Source organism: Adiantum capillus-veneris, chromosome 15 (genome assembly GCF_014529385.1).
Source record: "Adiantum capillus-veneris isolate H3 chromosome 15, ASM1452938v2, whole genome shotgun sequence".
Lineage (NCBI taxonomy): Eukaryota > Viridiplantae > Streptophyta > Polypodiopsida > Polypodiales > Pteridaceae > Adiantum > Adiantum capillus-veneris.
In genome coordinates, this window is record NC_140945.1 from 145,320,115 (window position 1) to 145,342,156 (window position 22,042).

The window sequence follows — 22,042 nt, forward strand, 5'->3', positions numbered from 1 at the left end:
CGACAAGGTCTTTGACACAGGTTTTGCTTCGCGGAAAGACAAGACCCTCCACCTTCAAGGGGTGTTGCTTGTGAATCAAGGCTATGATGGCGACTTTACAGCTTGCTATGTATCCATCCAAGTTGGATTAATACAAGTGGTAAGACTCACAACCTACCTCATCACACCTGTGTATACACTAGATGGCACTCTATCTTGCAGGAAAATGAAGTTGCTCAAAGAGAGAGAGTTCAAGCTTTTCCAAGAGCTTGCTAGAGGGGCAGTCCTAGAGCTAGAAGAGGAAGACAAACTTGTCCTATGGTACTATAAATTTGACCTCGACTACCAAGAGCTCTACACCTCCGACTATAACCTTCCACCACGAAGGAGAGAGCCTTTCTGAATTATCATGTGATGGACCCAGCACATCAACCTTTTTCAAGGAACCAAACTTATGCACCACAACGAATTCAATCAATCAAAATAACCTTGGACCGCAAGATGTTTTATCAGCAGATCATTACAACCATGTTTGGTAGAGAATGACTGCAAGAGATAAACACCTCTTCTCTACCCTTTATCCTCCCTATGATTAATCATGAAGTGTCTTTTGATGTAGTTTTTTTCATCCTTGTATAGTATGTTTTCTATCCACTGAGCACCCATGTATTGAATCTCTATAAAATAAAGAATAAATAAAAAATCTAAGTCGAGTTAATTTTCTCACTCTCACAATGGCAAGTGTAGCATTTCCAACATTTACTGGTAAGATGGGTGAGGATGCTGCAGACTTTCTAGACAACTTGGAAATAGCATGTGTCATCTCTACGAGAGATGATGATGCTTCGCGCTTGCGCATCTTCCCACTTCTAATGAAGGTGGAGGCAAGATCATGGTACAATGCTTTGGCACAAGCAACCAAGGAACGGTGGGACTTATTAAGAGCAGCCTTTGTCAAGCGTTTTGGAGAGTGCACAACATCAAAGAAGCTATGGCAATTGTTGACAGAGTTGAAGCAGGGCAGTATGCTGGAATACACATCATATGAGTCAAAGTTTGTAGATTTATGGGGGCGATGGGTTGCATCGCTAAAAGAGGATGAGGGGGCACCTGATTTCCTAAAGAGGGATCGGTTTGTGGCTGGGTTATGGCCAACTCTTAAACAAAAGGTGAAGGGAAGGTTTCTTGCTACGTATGAGCTAGCAGTTGAAGTGGCACCACCTCTAGCACCACCTACAACAGCCGCCCAGAGGATTCAACCACAAGAACCAATTGAAGATCAGCAAGACCTGCTCAATCAAATCACCAATCAAATTGAGAATCTCTCAGTCCATTTGATACAACAAGGGCATGCACACAATCGCAACCAAGAGCAAGGAAGAGGACAACGAAGGCAAAACCAAGAATACCACTACTACAATTGTGGGGAGGATGGTCATGGCATGTACTACTGTCCACACCCAAGGAGGCAGAATTTCAACAGAGGAGCCAGGCAAAACCAAGTTTCACCACCGAGAGCAAGACCACCACCACCGAGGGCACCACAACAAGGACCACCCATGCAAATCCTACAACCACCCATTCAACCACAACCACCACCACCACCACAACCTCTCATTCCACCCTTACCCCCACCACTAGTTGGCAATCAAACAGTAAGCGTCATCAGTCTTGAAGGTAAAGGAAAGGAGAAAGTGGAGGAGGATATCAAGGGAGTAGCAAAAGGTAAGACCAAGTTAAAGAAGTAGATGCCATAGGGGTAAAACGCACTAGGCATGGTGAATCTTCCCAAAAGGAAGAAAAGATGAGGACTAAACAGGAATCTAGCAAAAAGCCGTCCAAGTCACGACGTAAAATTGACATTGTAGATTTCTCTTTGGGTGAATGTTCTAAACCATATGATTTGGTTCAAGATGTTTCTGTGCAAGGCCCAAAAATCACCTGGCCCCAATTACTCCACCTAGCACCTAGGGTGAGGAGACTATGGACAAAGATGGTTAGCACGAGACGACCAAAGCCAAAGATAGCTGGGGCTATCTCTGGGAGGAATCTAGCTGACATACTACCAGTGATGGATGCTTACATCAAAGGGCAACACATCTACAATATCTACCTCGATGGTGGCACACAAATATGTGTCATGAGTGAAAAAATGATGCACCGTTTGGGTTTAGAGGTGAGTCGGTCGGCACCATGCCGAGCCAAAATGGCAAATAATTTAAAAGTTCAATGTGTTGGTGTCATAAATGCAGTTAGGATAAAGGCATTCAACACCGAGGTAGATGTGGACATCTTTGTCATGCCACACAAAGGGGAGGGCTATCCTATCATTCTAGGGAGGCCTTGGCTTATGGCTATGAGAGCTAAGTAGGACTGGGACACCGGCATAATCCAGATGAAGGATGCAAAAGGGAGGCCAATACTTTACAACATGAAGAAAGGTCGGCAATGCGACATGGATCTAGAAACCTCTATGGATGAGTTTTCTAGTGGTGACTCTTCAACCACTTCAGAGGAGGAGTCAACAGTGAGTGAAGAAAGTGACAGTAGCATTGAGGTGATGGGGATCATTCTCAAGGACCCTAAGAAGATGGAGCAACCTGATTTCTCATCATCAAACCAAGGGGAGACACCAGGTATACAACCTCTGGTAGAAGCACGTAAGCTACATCAAATGCTCTCTAGTGAGTTGTGTGGGAAGGAGCGTGAAGATTATATTTTGATGCTAAGTAATTTTACCACATTGTTCATTGATGAATATGATAAAATCACTGGCATCACAGTAGTTCAACATCACATTAAGCTCAAGGAGGGAAGTAAACCTATAGTGCAGAAGCTCAGGCGGCTAGGAGTAATTCAACAAGACGCCCTGCTCAAAGAGGTGAGAAAATTGCTAGAAGCCGGTTTTATCTATCTTGTTGAAGACTCAGAGTGGGTTTCTCCAGTGGTAGTCACACCAAAGAAGAATGGTAAGTGGAGGGTTTGTGTTGATTACAAGACTCTTAACACTAGGTTGGTAACCTAACAGGACATAAAAGTGTCCTTTCAGGGTTTTGAAAAAAACCTCCAAAACCATAGTAGATCCACTCATTTTGTAAAATCCTTTCATGAGTTTATAGTTCAAGGCCTACTACACATGGAAAAAATAAGAAACTTGTAAAATTTCTCATCTTTTGGTCACACCAAGCCTCCAAAGTTGATGGACCAGTACCTTTTCATCAAAACAGTCATTTCTTACGTTTTGTTGCATAAAAATAAGATTAGGGAATTTTGTAGGACTTGAGATAAATTCCCTAGTTAACTTCAATGGGTTCGTGATCAGAACATATGATTGCTTCTCACTCACTATTTTTTGTTTTGCCAAAAGAAATAGGTACAAAAAAGTTGAATTTTTACCATTCTGCAGACCTATCATCAAAGTTTCTATAGCCACGCTGAATACAAATAATATATGCATGTTTTATTAGTTCCCTATTGTCCTTTAGGTTCATAAGGAGCCATGGAGCATGTAAAAAGAATAATACATCTCTTACCAAGGGGAATCTTGGGGACAAAGATGAAGTGCTAAATACAACAAACATGAAAAAACTGGGTTCAACATTATGAGTTGTAGAATCCCATAGAAAGTATTCAGTATCTAGCCAAATTTGATCCTTATGACTAGATATGGTTACTACCTACAAAATGCATGTAGTTGTCACAAGAAACTAACAATATTGAAAAAGCTATACTTGATATACTAGAATGTTTCGTTTCTTCTATAATTGGAAAAATCAACCATCGTTGTCTACTATGAAAAATAGCGTATTAGGTGCCCCAAAACTCAAGGAATATTAGCTTTATGTTACAATATGCGACATAGAAAATCAAAACTGCATTTGGGTATCATGAAAGCCACCAAAAAAACCATAGAAGAGCTAAAATTGGCTAAAAAACAGGATTTGACAATTTTTGTAATTTGGTCATAACTTACGACTTTAACATTTATTTCTCCCTAGAAGCATCAGGACATGTTGAGGACTACTAAAGATAGTTCTCTAGCATTATAGACCTCACAAACATGAATTCTAGAGTGGTATAGTTGCAAAAAGTTGAAAAAAGACAAAAACAGGACCCGTTTTTTCACACAATTTAGGTTGTGAAATGTTGTGTAAGGACAAGGTTAAAGATGGAATTGATATTCCAAAAAAATGTCGAGTTTTTTTTCAGCTCATGAGACAACTTTCTAGATAGATAACACCTCAAAATCCATTTTGAAACTCTTGAAATAATTCAAGGAAAATGGTCACTTAACAGGACATACAAGTGTCCCAGGACATACAAGTGTCCCAGGACATAAAAGTGTCCCATTACCAACCTAGTGTTAATGCAGCCACAAAGAGGGACCATTTTCCTCTTCCTTTTCAAGACGAAATTCTCAATGAGGTAGCAGGACATGAGCGCTACACGGTATGTGATGGCTACTCAGGCTACTCCCAAATTAGCATCGCTGAAGAAGATCAAAAGAAGACAACCTTCATCACACCATGGGGATGTTTTGCTTCTAGAGTTATGCCTTTTGGTCTCACTAATGCTCCAGCCACTTTTCAGTGATATGTAACATTTGTTTTTCAGCCATTCTTTGGAAAATCAATCCGTGTTTTTATTGATGACTTTTGTATCTATAGCTCTCACTCTCTTCATTTGGAGAAAGTTTATGAAGGTCTAGCTAGGCTACAAGCTTTGGGGGGCCAACTCAATGTGGAGAAATGCCACATTGGTGAAAGCAAGGTTACTCTTCTTGGCCATGTGATCTCGGCCAATGGCATTGAAGCTGACCCAACCAAGGTTCAAGCCTTGTTGGCTTTGACCTCTCCCACCACAACAAAGCAGTTGGTCTCTTTTCTTCAAAAGGTGAGGTATTTGAGTAGGTTCATTCACTTGCTCTCCCAAGTGGTTCTCCCTTTACAACAAGTTACCCATCAAGAGATCTTCACTTGGAGTGAAGAAAATGAACAACAATTCAATGAGGTAAAACAAATTCTAGCTTCACTTCCCACCATAGCACCTCCAAAGTGGGACGAGCCATTTTATGTAAACCCTAGTGTGGGCAATGACACACTTGGGGCTGTATTGATACAAAAGGATCCTCAAACTTCGTTCATGTGTCCTATCTACTTCTCTAGTCGAATGATGACTCCATCAGAAAAGGGATACACGGCAGTGGAGCACATGGTGCTTGCATTAATGTTTGCTACCACCAAATTTCACTATTATTTATTGTCTAGACCATTCATAATCTTAACAATGGAAGAAGTATTTCCTTATGTAATGCAGCACATGGATGTTTCTTCTAGGATTTCCAAATGGCTCACAAGGCTACAAGAGTTTGACTACACAATGCAAGTGGAGAACTCCACAAGGGCCAATCTAGGAGGTATTCTCACTCATTGCCACTATGAAAAGAAGCTAAAGATAAAGCCAAATGATCAAGATATTACACCTGTGCTGGAAGTCCCTAAGGTAGAGGAGGCTCACTCTCTTTTCTTTGATGGAGTCTACAACAGGAAAGTGGACAAAGCTGTAGCAGGCATTGTCATCTTCAACGAGCAAGGGGATAAAGTTTTCTCCATTGGGAATCTCTTGGATTCTCACTCTAACAATGAGGCAGAATATGCAGCCTTAACTCTTGGGTTAGAGTGGTGTGTGACACAAGGCATTCAACGGTTAAATGTATTTGGTGATGCCATGCTTTTAATAAAACAAATACAAGGAACTTGGGCTTGTAAAAATCATAGCTTGCTAGGCCATTTGCGCAAAGTCAAGGACTTTTTAGGGAAATTTCAAGTTGTACAATTACATCATGTCCCTCAAGCAGAAAATCAAGAAGCAGATGCTCTAGCTAGAGAGAAGCTGCAAGATGTTTCAGTGGTGGGTGCTATCAAGTTGAAGCTGCCTCTCTTCCAAGGTAGCGATGCTATGCCTGACATCATGAGTTTATTGGACATAGGAGAGTGTCCTAAAGATCTTACTAAGGGCCAAAAGCAGTGGCTTGTGCGCAAGGCAACAAAATACCGCCTTATCAATGACGGCCTCTACTGCAAGGGTAAGGATCAAATTCTTAGGCGTGTACCTCTCTCTAGAGAGATCACTAAAATCATTTCAAGTTTCCATGATGGTGTTTGCGGAGGACACTTTGCACTTGACATCACTAGTAGAAAGATTCTACAAGCCGGGTTTGTATGGCCTAGTCTACATAGGGATGTGCATCATTGGTGTAAAACATGCAAGGAATGTCAAAAGGCAGGGGATAGGAGGCTCACATATGAGCCACAGACTCCTATAATCTCATATGGAAAATTTGAGAAATGGGGAATTGATGCTATTGGGCCTTTTCCAAGGAGCCAATCAGGTAAATTTTATATCATCATGGGTGTGGACTACATGACCAGGTGGGCTGAAGCAGTTTCCACCACCCGGATTACAGCTAAGGAAGTGGCTAAGTTCGTATTTGAAAACATTTGTTGCCGTTTTGACACTCCTCTTGAAATAATTTCTGACAGGGGACCAGGTTTTAGAGGAGACCTTTTAGGAGAGCTAATGGAGAAGTTAGGTATCTCACGACGACACTCAACTCCCTACTACCCACAATGCAACGGTTTGGTGGAAAAGGTAAATGGTATGATCTGTAAGATCATCACTAAACATGTAAACAATCACAAAAGTGATTGGGACAAGCATCTTATGGATGCACTTTGAGCTTATCGCACTTCATTTCGCACATCCCTTGGGTTCACACCATATCACTTGGTGTTTGGTAAGGAATCCATTTTACCCATTGAAGTACAATTGGCTAGTCTCAAGGTGCTAGCTGGGCAGGTGGAACGTCCTAATGCTCATCTCCACAACCACATTCTTGATCTAGAGAGGCTTCAACTAGACAGAGAATATGCTATCAACTATTATGCAGCATAGGCAGAGCAACGTCGACTTACCTTCAACAAGGGACTTAGGCCAAAAGGTCTCAAGAAAGGTATGTTGGTCCTATGGTATGATAACAAATTTGACACTAGGAAGGATAAAAAGTTTTCACCCAGATGGGAGGGGTCATTTGTCATTAGAAAGCGCTACGCCAATGGCAGTTACCGATTGATGGATGCAGATGGTAGGTTCCACAAAACACGTGTCAATGGATGGAGGTTGAAGCAATACTTTTTGAGATTTGATCAAACATCTACGATGGAAATCCCCAAGGAGGGAGACTCCTCCACCTCAATTGAAGAAGAATCAAGTACAACGCTAGAGGCATGAATACCTCTAGCCTTCGGGGGAGGGCTAATGAGGCAATCTTTTCCATGCATGGGAACCCCCCCATATATCTTTGCCCTTTTACTAGAATATTTCCTATTATATAAGTTACTTTTGATTTTTCTTTCCTTTTACACAAAAGTTTTAGCCTTTATTAAATAAATAAGACTTATGCTAATCAATCACGATGTAGCATAAATAAGTAATCTTTCTTTGTTGATCTCTCTTTTGAATTTAAATATTAAATATATATACTCTAAATTACATTGTATTTTAGTATTTTCTAATATATTTTTCATGTATATATATTATTCCACCCTACCAAATATTTTATTCACTAGTTTTCATTTTCAAACCTCAACCCCACTTTCAAATTTCAATAATACCTCTATCTAGATGATTGCCAATCTTTTCAAAACTCTGGGTCATGTTTTCATACACATGAAGGAGCTTACACTTGAAGGCAAGAGAGAAGTCCACTCAAAGGGGACCACCAAAAGACTTTTGCAGCCACAAATAATACATTATTTGGCTAAATTTTTTAAGTAAAGAAGAACCCCGAATCTGAAGGAGCGTTCAACATGAAAGATGTAGCTTGTTATCTCAAATTTTAGCTCAAATTTTTTCAGAATTTTTGGAGTTATTAACGCGGAGCTATGATTTTTGTAGTGGAGCCCATTTTTCTCATGTAATGGTGACACAGGCCATCCCTAGTTTTCTTCCCTCTAGAATGGCTATGGTTCTATAAGTCTTCAAGCATGATTACAAGAGACAAAGCTCTTTTAATGAGGTCTTGGTAAGTTTAGAGTGATTCTATCACCATTTTTGGAGGATCCATCCTTATCAACAATTATCCACCTTCGACAGCCTCTCTTATAATTTTCTTACCTCTCTCTTCTCTCCCTAATAAGCTTATGTCTAGCCAAAGCTAGACTATTGTAAATATCTCCTATCCTCTACATCCTACCCACATTCTCTCTTCTTCTCTCTCTATTGACTCTGGTATTTTAAATAATGAGGAGACAAGATGGGAGCCACAGTCACATGCACCCCATTTTTCTAGTCACTACAGTGGGACACTCACCTCAATTAGAAATATTGCTAAAACCTTCCCTCCTTCCCTATATAAGGAGGCCATGAGAGCTCACTTGGGCGACACACACACACACACCTATCCATACACACTCTTGTGCTACATGCTTGTAGCATGAACCCTAATCACATAATCATAACACCAACACCATGCACAAAAGATGAGCACCACACCTCCACACCACTTGTAATTAAGGGTTGAAGGCACAATTTCAAGAAGAAGAAGGGTGGACACACTCATGATATTCCTCGCCATCAACTCCCATCTCTCCATTATGCCTCCTACGATCTTGTTCCCTTCTCATTTTCCTGCCATACGCTACCTATTGTATTCATCTTTTGCAAGCAATCAACACACTCCATCTTGGTGCCATACTTTGTGTCGCTTTGGATACATACTCACAATTGGTATATGCTTGTTCCTTGCCATTTTTTTTTCTGCTTATGTTAAGGTGTGCGGATTCGCTACCATACACACACACACACTCTCTCTCCCTCTCATATTCCTATCATCTTGCTACTTCCATCTTGAGGTGTGCGGATTCGCCACCTTTTGTATGAGAAGTGAGCATACTTTCATGTATCCCTGACCTCGTTATCTTCCTTACTACATGCACGAGTAGCGAGCCCATTCTCACTCACTCACCACTCCTCTCACCTTATTCTCTGACCACCCCATTCCACATTTGGGTGTGGATCTTGAAATTGTTTTCCATGGCATGTTTCATTGTGTATATGTATGCGTCCTAGCCAAATATCTTGCTAGGTGGTGCCCCTATTGCGTATTCCCCATGATGAGGCCATTGTGCATAGTCTTGGTGTAGAGGCCACCGGGTCTATTTTTTCACTTCCGCCTCTTAGCACATGTCCAGGGTTGTGCATTTCATTGTTCAACAGTGAAAACACACCAGAGACTGAAACAGTTAGGGGTTTATTGGCCAACTATGTATGTGGACACACATTCCTATGTTACCAGTTGTACAGTATGTAGTGCCAAACGACTAGTGGACCACGCAACTTTGTTTCAAGTAAACATAGCACCTGCATGGAGTCAATATATCATTGACTTCTTAACCACCAGAACGTTCCCTGATAACATCACAAGAGCACCGAAAAAATCTATAGAGCTGGAAGCTCGTGACTTTTAGTTATTTGGGAATCAACTCTATAAGCGGGGGAAGGACAATCAACTTAGAATCTGTGCAAGTGAAAGCGAATACCTGCTAATTCTAGAACATGCACATAGCGGAATAAGTGGAGGCCATTTTTCTGGCGATAAGACAACAAAAATTGTCTTAACCGCAGGAATTTGGTGGCCTACATTGCACATGGATGCCGAAGAGTTTGTAAAGCGTTGTGATGCATGTCAACGCACAAAGATACCAATAAAAAGAGACGAGATGCCATTACGGCCAATGATGGGGGCAAGAGCATTTGCAAAGTGGGGCATTGATTTTATGGGACCTATATCACCCGTTGCATATCGCACCCATACCCAATATATCATTGTGGCCACGGACTATCTCACAAAATGGGTCGAAGCCAAAGCAACACAAAAAGCTGATGCACGCACCACGGCACAATTTTTGTATGAGAATGTTTTTGTACGCTACGGGTTACCAATAGAAATTGTCAGTGACCGTGGAACACATTTTCTGAATGAAGTCTTTGAATATCTGCTAGAGGAACTCATGGTCATACATAGGAAATCAACACCATACCATCCACAGGCCAATGGGCAAGCTGAGGCCACAAATAAAACACTATGCACGGTTCTCACCAAAATAGTGTCAGAATCAAGAAAAGATTGGGATCAGCAGCTACACTCAACACTATGGGCATACAGAGTAGCTTACAAAACATCAATAGGAACAACACCGTACAACATGGTGTTTAGCCTAAATGCTATACTACCCATAGAGTTTTTAATCCCAACTCTACGAGTAGCAACAAGCTTGGAATGGATAGGGCACGATCTCTCTTCAAGGATTGATGATCTTGAAAAGCTAGATGAACTCCACTTACGAGCTGTCGCGTCAATCTATGCTAAAATGAGAACACAAAAGGAATTTTTTGACAAGCATGTGCGTACCAAAGAGTTTAAAACAGGTGATTACATACTTGTTTATACCTTAAAACAACATACCAAGAAACTTAAAAAGCGAGGACTGGGACCATTTGTGATTAGTGATCTATCACAAAGTGGAGCTGTCAAGCTTGCTACATTAGCAGGTGAAGAAATGCCAAATTGGATTAGTGGATGTCGACTGAGGAGGTATCATCTACCACTCGATCACACAGGAGATGCTCCAACAAATTCATCAAGGAAAACAAAGAATGAAGGAAAAAGAGAGAGTACGGGAGGAAGCTCAAGCCGAAGCACAAGAACGCATTGCAAAAAGACGGCTTCTGCGACAACAACAAAAAAGTGGAGCACCATTGAGAATCAATGCCATTCGACTGTCTGAGTTGGAGGAAGAAAAAGTGGAGCCAGTAATTGCGGTCAAAGTGAGCAACAATCAAGTGGGATCAACAGCTTTGCTTGATTCGGGTGCTCAAGCAAATTTGATCTCTTACGGATTATACCAATAGCTCACAGTCATAGATCAACTTCATCTTACTCCCCAAGTGCTGGAAAGTAGCACATCACACCCATTGACAACATTGGGATGGACTATATTGCATGTATAGCTACTTCAATATATTTATCCACACAAATTCTATGTGGTGACAGATGAAAGCACACAACACCCAATGATGCTAGGGCAACCTTGGCAAAAAGCATACAATGTGCAGATAGATTGGAAAGCAAAGGCGGTCAAAATTCAACATGAAAATGAACAACAGGTGATAGCTTTTCCTCAGCAATACCATCATGATCAACTGCAAGCCATGCAATCACTGGCAACCGAGCCAAAAACACGAATTCCATGAATGAACAACAGGAAACCCGAGACCAAATATCAGGTAAAAGCCAACCATGCTAATTACAGACAAATGAGGTCACCGGCCACAATGCAAAAATCTAGGCTACGAAAACAAGGTAAACAAGTATGGATGCGGAAGGATAGAAATGCAATGGCAGAAAAACAACAATGTAACAAACGGATTCCAACAAAGCAGACGGTTCAACCCCAAACCAAGGGCATAAAACGAATGTGGATCCCAAAGAAAATGCTTAGCCATAACTTAAATGTCACTCACATTTGGATACCAAAGCAAAAGAAACTACCTGCAGTACAAGCAACAATGGAAGGCCGACGGCTGCATTTCAAAAAGGAGAACCAACATATGTAGATGCCGCTGAAAGACAAACAAGTGGCAAACAAGAAAGAGCCAAACCATCTACAAAAAACGACAGTAACAAAATACCAGTGGAAAGCCATAGCCATTACATCCCAGCCAATTCTATCTTTAGACACAGCTACGACTCCATCAATAGTGTCGGCAAAGCAATTGCTTCTTGCCAAAAAGACAATTAAACAGAGAGCAGTAGAGTGACAGTTGTTACTTGCAAAGAAAGCAAGAAACCTCGACGGCGAATGCCAATAAGCTTTTTGCTTATTCCCTTCTCTTGCACAGCATTAATTTTTCCATGCATTGACCGAGTATGCATAAAATAGGGCCACATTAATCGGCCAGGCATTAGCACAACTTTTTCAACCTATGAATGGCACATACTCCGAGGCGAAACCTTGTCGTCTGGGAGGACTCCGGCTAGGAGGGGGGGAGGCATTCTAGAGGCACTCTCAAATGCGGAACCAATGACAGAAACAACAAAAAAGGGCATGATTTTCGACTATTTTAAGGGTTGTTGTTTGATTGAAATTTTTTTTGGAGTAACCCAAGCACATATGCTCTTATACAACATGTATCTATAGGTATATGGGGCCAAACGCCAAATCAAGCCCCTAGGTGTGTGTATATAAGTAGAAATAGCCATTTTTCGGGCAAAATATTGGTAAAACGAAGAAATTCCGCCATAAAAATTGCATGTGAGTGTATATAATGTGTTGCGGTGATGTTTGTGATTTATTATGATTTTTGGGAATTTTCTGGGTTTGATTTGCTATTTTCCTTTTAATTTTGCTAATTTTTGCCAAAAAAAACTTCAAAAATACAAAAAGCAGGTGAAAAACAGTCATAATGAAAAACAAAAAATATGGTGATGATTAGTGACTATAGGACAACCTATGGTACAGTGGGGGTGCAATTATGAGACTGGAGTGGAAAGCGTGTTTTGGCCAGGTACCAAAATGCAAAATTTCTGGTAAATAGAGCAAACGAAGTCCAAATCAAGAAATTTTTGAGCCTAAACTGCATCTTGCAAGAAGATAGAAGCACATGTCAAATTTCATGAAAAGTGGTTCGGGGACCGCCATTATAAGAAATTTTCACCCCATTTTTAGCTCATTTTCACTATTGACTTTGTGGAGAAAGCTTCTGCCACCTAGAGCGGATCGACTTTCCAGCAGCTTCTACGACGCACACGACTACCCGACGAGCTCCAGACATGAGAGGTAGGCTCATCACCTTGATCTTTTCGCGCATGTTTGTCGTTATGTCGCGAAAACTAGCGAAGGGGTCACACACAAAGCGAGCGGTAAGGACCTGCAAGTAGAGAGGGCGGCCAAACGGCTAACCCGAAAGCACCAAGACTTCATCGGCAGCTTACCCTAGTCTAGGAGACCAGTCCTGGATAGCCAAAGGCAGTGGGAAACCATCGGGAAAAACCCTAATTCCCAGAAACCCGCAAGAGGCCACCAAATGGGAAATCGGCGAAACGGCGACCAAATGCTACCAAAATTCATGGGTAGGAGCATCTCGACATGATCCACAAGTCTATATGACCCGCATGACCAAAAAGTGACCCGAAGCGGCACTAAACCTCAGAAACGGCATCAGACACATAAAGCGTCAAAATGCACTTGCGGCCAAACCGCAAGTCCGTTTGCCACCAAACTTCACGAGCGGCTTTCCTAGACCATTAACAACCAAGTCCTATGCTGGAAGACCACCACAAATCATCAAAGGTATGTAAACGCAACCACGGGTGCTTCTAGAGCGACAAATTGCCAAATGGAGCTCCGGTGAAGCCAAAGTCGACAAAAACCATACGGCAAGGATCCCCAAGGGATCGGGAAGCTATGGAGACCAACATCGAAAATTTCATCGCCAAAAAGCACTCCAAAAGTCAGAAAACGGCTCGGAGGCTTTGAAGTCCACACAGGGAGTTATACTCTATCCATTTGACTTTTTTGTTGAAATTAGGCTCAAAAGGGACTTAGGGGAGCAAAGGGCAAGCACTGGGAGCACTAGCACTGAAAAAATCACCAATAGACATCCTACGCGTAGGATGTCTCAAGGGCACTTTTTAGCACAAACCTCAACAATTTTTGTCATGCACATGTTCTGAATGACATTTACAAGCCAAACACCAAGTTTCATCACATTTGGACCAGATTTGACCTCATATGCATGGAAAAACGCAAAGCTAGGGCATAGAGGCAATAATGGGCCATTGACCTACCAAATCTTGTCCAAATCTCATGAAACTTGCACAACACACTCACATACACATCAGCAAACAATCTGTGTGGTCAGGGAGAAAAGAGGATGAAATAGACATCCTACGCGTAGGATGTCTAATGGACCGTTTTGGCATGGAAGGGATGTTTTATCATTCCAGATCTAATTACCTCATCATCAAGAGCCCATATGACAAGTTTGAAGCCATTCTAATCACTTTTGACCCCCAACACCTTCAAGATACACTTTTTGAGCCCAAAAACACCTCACAAAGCCTTACAAGCATCAAATCTTGTCTAAATTCAAATCCAAGAACAGGGCCATGTTCCATAGGCCAAGGACAACCCACAGAACAAGTTTCATGCAATTCTGATGAAAAAGACATCCTACGCGTAGGATGTCTCTAGCATAAATTTAGCCTTCTCTGCAAGGAATGACGTCATGGGAGCCAATACCATGGTGCATTGAGCCCATATACCAATTTTCAACCCATTTGGACATCAATTGCTACCTATGATGGACATTCTACCCAAAATGTGACCTAAAGCCTGAATAAGCCCCAAAAATCCACTTTTTGATATCCAAATTCAAATCCAAACATATAGCCATGTTCCATGAGCCTTACACTACATGCATGTCAAGTATGAACCAATTTTGATGAAAAAGACATCCTACACGTAGGATGTCTAAATGGAAATTTTTGGCCAGATTTTCATTGTGACCACATGCACAGCGTCACAAGTTCCTTTTAAGCTATAATTTCAATTTTCAAGTCATTTGGATAAGTAAAACTCAGTTTCGCAGCTAATATGGAAAAAACGCTAACTTTGGATTACTGAGTGCAACAGGATCTATGGCAGCCTCGAAGTCACCGGCAAAGAAGAAAAGAATGACAATCAAAGATTATCTGGAGGAGGTGGAACCCTTTGTCATTCCAGAAGGAACATTAAAGCCCACCAGCACCTGGATACAAGAGGATTTGTTAGAGTCCAATGACCTAAAGATCTACCAGGGAGTGTTTAAAGACAATGAAGGCAATGTAATAGAGCTGCCAATGCTGCCAAGAGAGCTCAATGAATTTGTACGAAGCAAAATGGCTGGCTACTTGGAGAAAATTGACCTCCATAACTACTTCGAGGCGATACCAGCAGGAGTAGACATCAAAAGAGTATGGAAGTTTGTAACAAGCATCAAAGAGGATGGAGTGACCAAGGTGACAGATTTACAAGGTAGACCAGATACAGAGATCATAATCACGGAGTGGGTTGTAGCCCATGCACTAGACCTCTCCAATCAAGGAGACAGTGTAACTAAAAGAAGAGACGAAGTCAAGGTGTACAAAGAGAAAAAGGCCAATTACACCTTTGAAGACATTGCCAACCCAAAAGTGGCAATTATGTGCCAATTGTACAACCTGTACTTCCACATGTGCACTAAGAGGCCACAGAAGTACAGGATGCCGCCAGGTGCAATTGCCACGACGTTTACTTGGGCAATGACAAAAGACACCCCAAAGATAATCAACTATGCGGCATACATACATGACAGCTTGGTAAAGATGGGCAACAAAAAGCCAACCTACATAGTGCCAGGAGAACTGATAACCAAGGTGGTTTATGCATCACTACACGCTAAAGGAATATGGCTTGACCCACCATCTCAGAATGATTGGCTAAGGGTAAAAGAAGACAAGGAAGATGAGCCACAAAGAGCACTAAGGGTGGCTACGAGATTGAAGAGATGGTTAAATCCAGTTGAAGAGGAGCAACCTGAGCAGAAGAAAGGAAAGAAGGAGTCTGCTCTCAAGTGCCGGCCAAAGAAACCATGTCTCAAAAAGCGGCAAGACTCGAGAGGCTGATGGAGAGTTTCTAAGCAGAAAGAGCCCTCAAGGGTGATTTAAACGAACTCTGGAAGCCATCTCTCGAGTCTATGTCCGGATCATCCAGAAGAGTGCAGAGGGACCGCTTTGAAGATTATATCAAGAATTTCGAGATTCTTGATGCTGCAGCGGAAAACATTCCCCATGTCCCTTTCAACGAGGAGTAGGTGGAGCAGATAAGGCAGACATTGCTAGATGAACAAGAAAGCCAAGAAAGGGAAAGAAAAACAAAAGCAGACATGGACTTAAAGGGCAAACCGGAAGCTTTACCAGATAGCCCTAAACCCAGCCCACAGCCATCTCCACCGCCCTCACCACCTCGTAGCAGCCCTCCACCAGAAGACAAGGAGGCTGAGGACAAGAGGTTGAGGACAAACAAGAAGAAAGGCAAGTTGAGGAGCAAGAGCAAAGGCAAGAACCTGAGCCAAAGGAAGAGGCCAAGCCCGAGTCTGAGCAAAAAGGACTAGACGAGGCCTATTATGCATTTTTGGACCTGCTAGCTGCAGGCTATACAAAGGAAGAAGCCGCCACAGTCGCATTCGACTTGGCGAGAACGGGGCATAAAGATCAGATGCAAGGCATCCGGCTAGTGGAACTTAAAGAAATTGCTACAGACACTGTAGACCTGCACCCACCCTCCAATGATTGGGACATGGTGATGACAAAGCTAGCCGGATTGCGAGCACAATCCGTGGCTTCAGAAGAAGAAATTACGACTCTCAAATCCACTAAAGAACAGATAAAAAAGGAAGTGGATTCTCTGCAGGCACAAAGCCAAAGGCAAAAAGAGAGAGAGAAGATGACCTGCAGGCTAGCTTGGCAACGACTCTACAAAACTGCCAAGCAATGGAAGAAGCAAATGAGGCAGCAGCACAAAGAATACAAGCGGCTGAAGAAGAGTGTCTGCAGCTCAGCAAGTCATTGCGAGATGCTGAAAAAGAACGAGATAATCTGACACTACAGCTGGAAGAAGAAACAAAATAAGTAGAGGCCATGAGAAATGCCAAGGAAAAGGCAGAGATAGAACAAGAAGCAAACCTGGATGAAGTCCTTGAGCTCAAGGACCAATTAAAAGTCAAAGATCAAACCATCCAGAGGCTGCGAGCATCACCTGCTAGAGTTAGAGCTACGATCTCGACTCAAATCATTTCCGAGAGTCAAATATATGAAGAGAAAATGCCGGAACTTCAGAAGGAACTGACTCTCGAGAAAAATCAAAGGTTAATGATGGTTGAAGGGTCTATCGCAATGAAAACAAGAATGGAGGATAGCCAAAAAGCCCTACAAGAAGAAGTGGAGAGCATAAAGATAAAGCTTGAGGAGGCGGAAAGAGTAAACGCTGAACTTAATGACCTCCTCGTGAATATGGGCAAAGAAGCTGAAGCGGAAAAGCAGACACTCCTCAGGCAAATTGAGGATTTGAAAGGCCAGCAACAACAAGCAGAGGCAGAAAGCTCAGGGCCAGCCACCAATGAGGGCATTGACCTCGAAAATGTGGCATATCTTGTGGACACACCCATGCAAGAGGAAAGCATAGCAGGATCCTCTCAAGAGCCGCAGGATCTAACACAAGAAGAGGAGGAAAAATTGCGTAAGGCAATAGAGGCAGAGCTAAGAGAAAGCACAAAGGACGCCTTGGAATGGGAGCAGAGGGTCTTCAAATCTATGACAATTCAGAAGATCGACGCCAGCAATCTCAGGCGCGTGTGGCTTCAACCCTCTATCCCATATCCATTGCTGAAGTATGAAGCAGCAACAATAAATAGGCAAATCAGCCAACGGTACCTCTCTACAATGCAGACACCTCGAGGCCAGAAGGAGTTAAGCTCATAGTGGATTCTCAGCCAAAGTGGAGGAAGGCTTGGCTTACCAAGTACCCACAATACCTAATCCACTTGGTAGAGGCACCTAAACATATCCGAGACAACATCAGCTTCTGTCCTCTACCAAGGGTTAGGACGTGGAAGGCACAAGAAATTTTGCAAAGAAGCCAACCCACTTGGCTGAATTACCCAAAGCTGTCGGGCGTGAAGGTAGGTGAGAGAATAAGTGTCCAATACATGGTGAAAACCCTAACGGGCGCCATAAAATTGTTCACAGGCTCACCTGACCTTACATGCATTATGATGAGAAAAATTTGCAGAACCATCCTAGCAGTGTTCGAGACCTTCAAGCCGGGCCAGGTGACCGACAGCATATTCTTCTTCCAAGATACATACAGATGTGCTTACGATCTGTCAGGTCAGCCTTCCAAGGAGGTGATACATGCGCTGTACCAAAGAATCATGTTTCTACCATCCTATCACCTCCAGGATTTTGAAGAAGCATTCTATACGGGGTTCTTCACCATGAATACAGATATCTTTGGCCCGACAATGTTGAACCTACATGCAAGGTACGAATCACTGCTAATGATGCGGGAAACGATAAGATGAAGCAGTTGATCAAGGCCATGTCAGGGATGACATGAACAAGGAGGGGGGGGGATGTTAGAAGCTGGACACACCCCATGGTATTTAACTACTCGGCGGACTATTATCTTTGTAATTATTCATTCATTGAGGAAAACCCGATCTTTCACCTTGTAAATATTGGGACTTACAGAAGTTTCCGGATTGTATCCCAGGTTTGATAGTTAGAATGAGAAGATGGTTGATTTTGGAACTTTAGGGTTTGAGAAGTTGTAAGGTATATATACCACTTTTTGACCTTAATGAAGAAAACCTTTTGTCATTAAAAAAAAAACAAGTTTGAAGTCTCTGAGTGAGCGTACTGTGTACGAGAGAGAGAGAGAGAGAGAGAGTGTGAGCTTCGTCTTGACGCTACGAGTGCTATGGTGGTCGGAATCGAGTGCGGACAAGTGCAGCGTGTTGCTCCCGACTAGAGCTATGTGCCGATACCAACATTGCTCACGTATGGTCCGGCTTTGTGAGCTCCTTCTACGAGCTTCATCGGTTTTTTGGGTGAGCATACGCTGTCCGATTTTGCATTGCAGCATATCCACGCTGTCGAGAAATTTGCGGTCTTGCCAGGAAAGCACCGGGCTTATGGCTGTGAGAGTTTGTGAGAGAACTCAACAAAAACTATATGAAGGAGTTAAACCATAGATGCCATGAAGACTAGGGTTTGGAAAGAAGTGCAATCAAAGAAGACTCACTCTTTCTCTCTTGCATTCACACACACAAAGAAAGAACGCAAAAGAGTGTCAAAACAATACGAAGATGAAAACATCAAGGCTATGGTCATATCGTATCATGGGTAATATGAGAGGGTTAATGGATGAGTTAATGGCATTCAATCTTGGCTGACCAAATAGGCTACGAATTGTTCTTTGGAATTGTAGTTTTGTGCTTACCATAATATATATATTTTGTCTAGTGATTGGGATTAATTGTGTGTACAAATCCTCTTGGTTCATAGCAAGATAACTACGCTTACATCAAAAGAAAAATTATAGTCTATGAGAGGTACTATGATGGGATCCGGTGATAGAAGTATTTCATTGAGCCTTTCAGGGCCGAAGAGAAACACTATACGTTGTTGAAAGTGTATTTTACGGCTAATCCATACGTTAATTCTAATAGATCGTACAGAGTGAAGCGATAGAAATGATCATCATGTGAGTTATTCATCTAGGATAGTATGTGAGAAATGTAGATATGAGAGAAGTGAAGAGATGAGAAGTCTCCCTCCCAAGCCCTATTCTTGCATGTAGGCAATAAGGATACTGCGGGGAGAGATGTACCTGTAGCAAGAGAACCTAGAGAGGATGAATTACTAAGAATGAGAGAGATAGGTTTGGTTAAGGAGATGAGATTAGATACATATATATATATGTTGGATTAGAGATAAAAATGAAAACAACAAGAAATCAAGAAAACATCAATGTAGAACAAATCTTACTTGAAACCCTTCGGCACCATTATTGATGGGAGAGAGAAGAAGAGTGGATAATTCCACTTTGATTGATACACCAAGTGCAAGACCTTATTTGATTAGAGTTGATCTTCCAAGGTTAGCTTGTTGCAAGAATGGCTAGTCTCCCTCTAGGAGAAAGTGTAGGCTTGGGCTTATATTGATGGCTAAGTACAATTAGGCATTACTACTCACTCCCTCAAGAATTCCTCTCATCAATGGCTTGAATGCTTGAGTTCTTTTTAATGAAGAAGAGGTCACCTTTTATAGGTGAAGGGAATCCCCAAGGGTTTACACAAGAAGAGAGGAGCCAGTGTGAACAGGAATTGGAAAAGTTGGAAATGAGTTGTCCCTGCATGATGTGGGCAGTGTGAACAGGAATTGGAAAAGTTGGAAATGAGCTGTCCCTGCATGATGTGGGCAGACTGGGGTCCAGTATTTTGATCATATCTCCTCAATCGTAACTCCAAATAAAAAAGTAAAAATATGAGCAAAAACTTCAGCTCATTAGCTACGATTTTCATTTTAAAATCGTTTTCCAATTCGGATTGGAACCTTGTGTAAAAAATTCATCAAAATAGGGTCCATTTATGGCAGCAAAAGTCTTCATGTGGTCTCCTTAGCCTAGACTTTCATTTAATTCCAAAGGACACCTCATGCCATATGAAAGCATGACATTGCTCCTTGACAAAGTTTTGTAATCATGCTCGCAATAATGCATTAAAATAAGTGTATCTTTGAAATCATGCCACCTAGTGTCCCACTAGGATTTGATTCTCTCCTAGTAGCTATTTAAAAAGAAATATAAGAAAAGTATAAAAAATACATAGAATATATATATATTGGAGTTTACCCTAGATATAGGATCTAGCTAGCGTATGAGATGATAATGAAATAGTAGAAATAAAGAATCAATGCTTTTTGCCCCAAGTTAAAGAGGCGGAGCTATTGATGCTTTTCCCATAGTATTTTCTGATGGTAAAGTAAGGATATGTTACCCTTGAGAAAAATAATAGGATGAGATAGAAGGCTTATTATTATACTTAAATATGCATATGTACATTATAGGAAAGATAATTATGTATCTAAAAAAATACAAGATAGATCTTGTAGCATGCGTGCCCACTATGTACGTGTCACAGCACGACAACGCGTTCACATTGAGTAACAGTACACATTAGACACTTTAGATTTCGGAAACAAAGACTTGCAGATTTTGGCCAGACATCCTACGTGTTTTTGCACCGGGTGCTTTTGGTCATGATTTTGGTTCATAGACCTTAGGGAGAGAGGCCTATTGGTATTAGTAGGGTCTCCTTCAAGTTCTATGGTGTTTCGAGATTGTTTGATGGGTGTTCGGCTCTAGAAAGAGTTGTAGGAAGTTTCCTCTTTTGCACTCTTGAAGGCTGTGACTTAGACAATTGGTAGAGACGTCTGTAGGAATTAGTTAGGAGTCGGTCGAGTGTAGGTTGACACCTTATGCTTGCTTCCAGGCGCCTGCGGGTCGAGCTTCGTCCTTAGCTGACATTACATGTTAGGTGAGTTCTCGCTGTGCTGACGTCCGTCGCGGCGTATCCGTCCAACAACTGTTGAAACTCAGGCCATACTTATGGAATGATTTACAGAAAACCCTAGAAAAGGTGGGGATAACGGGGTTAATCTCTAAGAATCTGGGAAACTCGACAAATGAAACGGAATACAAAGAGATTCGATCGGTTCCTATGAACAAGGTCGGAGAATATTATGAAGGGGAAGAAGGAAACACTACCCTCCCAGTGAAGTATAGTGACATTAAAACCATGGCAATATTGGATAGTGGAGCTGGCATAGCCATAGCCACTAAAGCAGTATGGGAATCCTGGGGACAGCTAGCCATTAGACAAACGCGAATGAAATTATAGTTGGGATGGACACATTGAAAAACCATTAGGGCTATTAGAAAAAGTAATAGTCAACTCATGTGGAATTGAATATCAACACACTTTTGCCATAGTAGAATTTGGGAAAAAACTCAACTATGAAATCATATTGGGAAGACCTTTCACGCAACAGGTACAACTTATCCAAGATTGGAGAAACGACTATCTGTACTTGAAGCAGGTGGGATCTATAACAAGAGTCAATCTAAAAGACCACACCTATAGAGACGTCTTGAAAACACCCATCCAAGAGTTTGATTCATGGAAGCTTAAGACGAGAGGAATGTATCCTAGAAAGGGACTGTATAGATGAGGCCTACATACTTGAACCCTTTTTAGAGCATTTATTCGAGCCATTCGAGTGGACTCAAATTTTAGCGACAATGGATGTATGCATGAACACGTCTATCCCTACTCAATTTTGCAATGAGGATGGCTACGA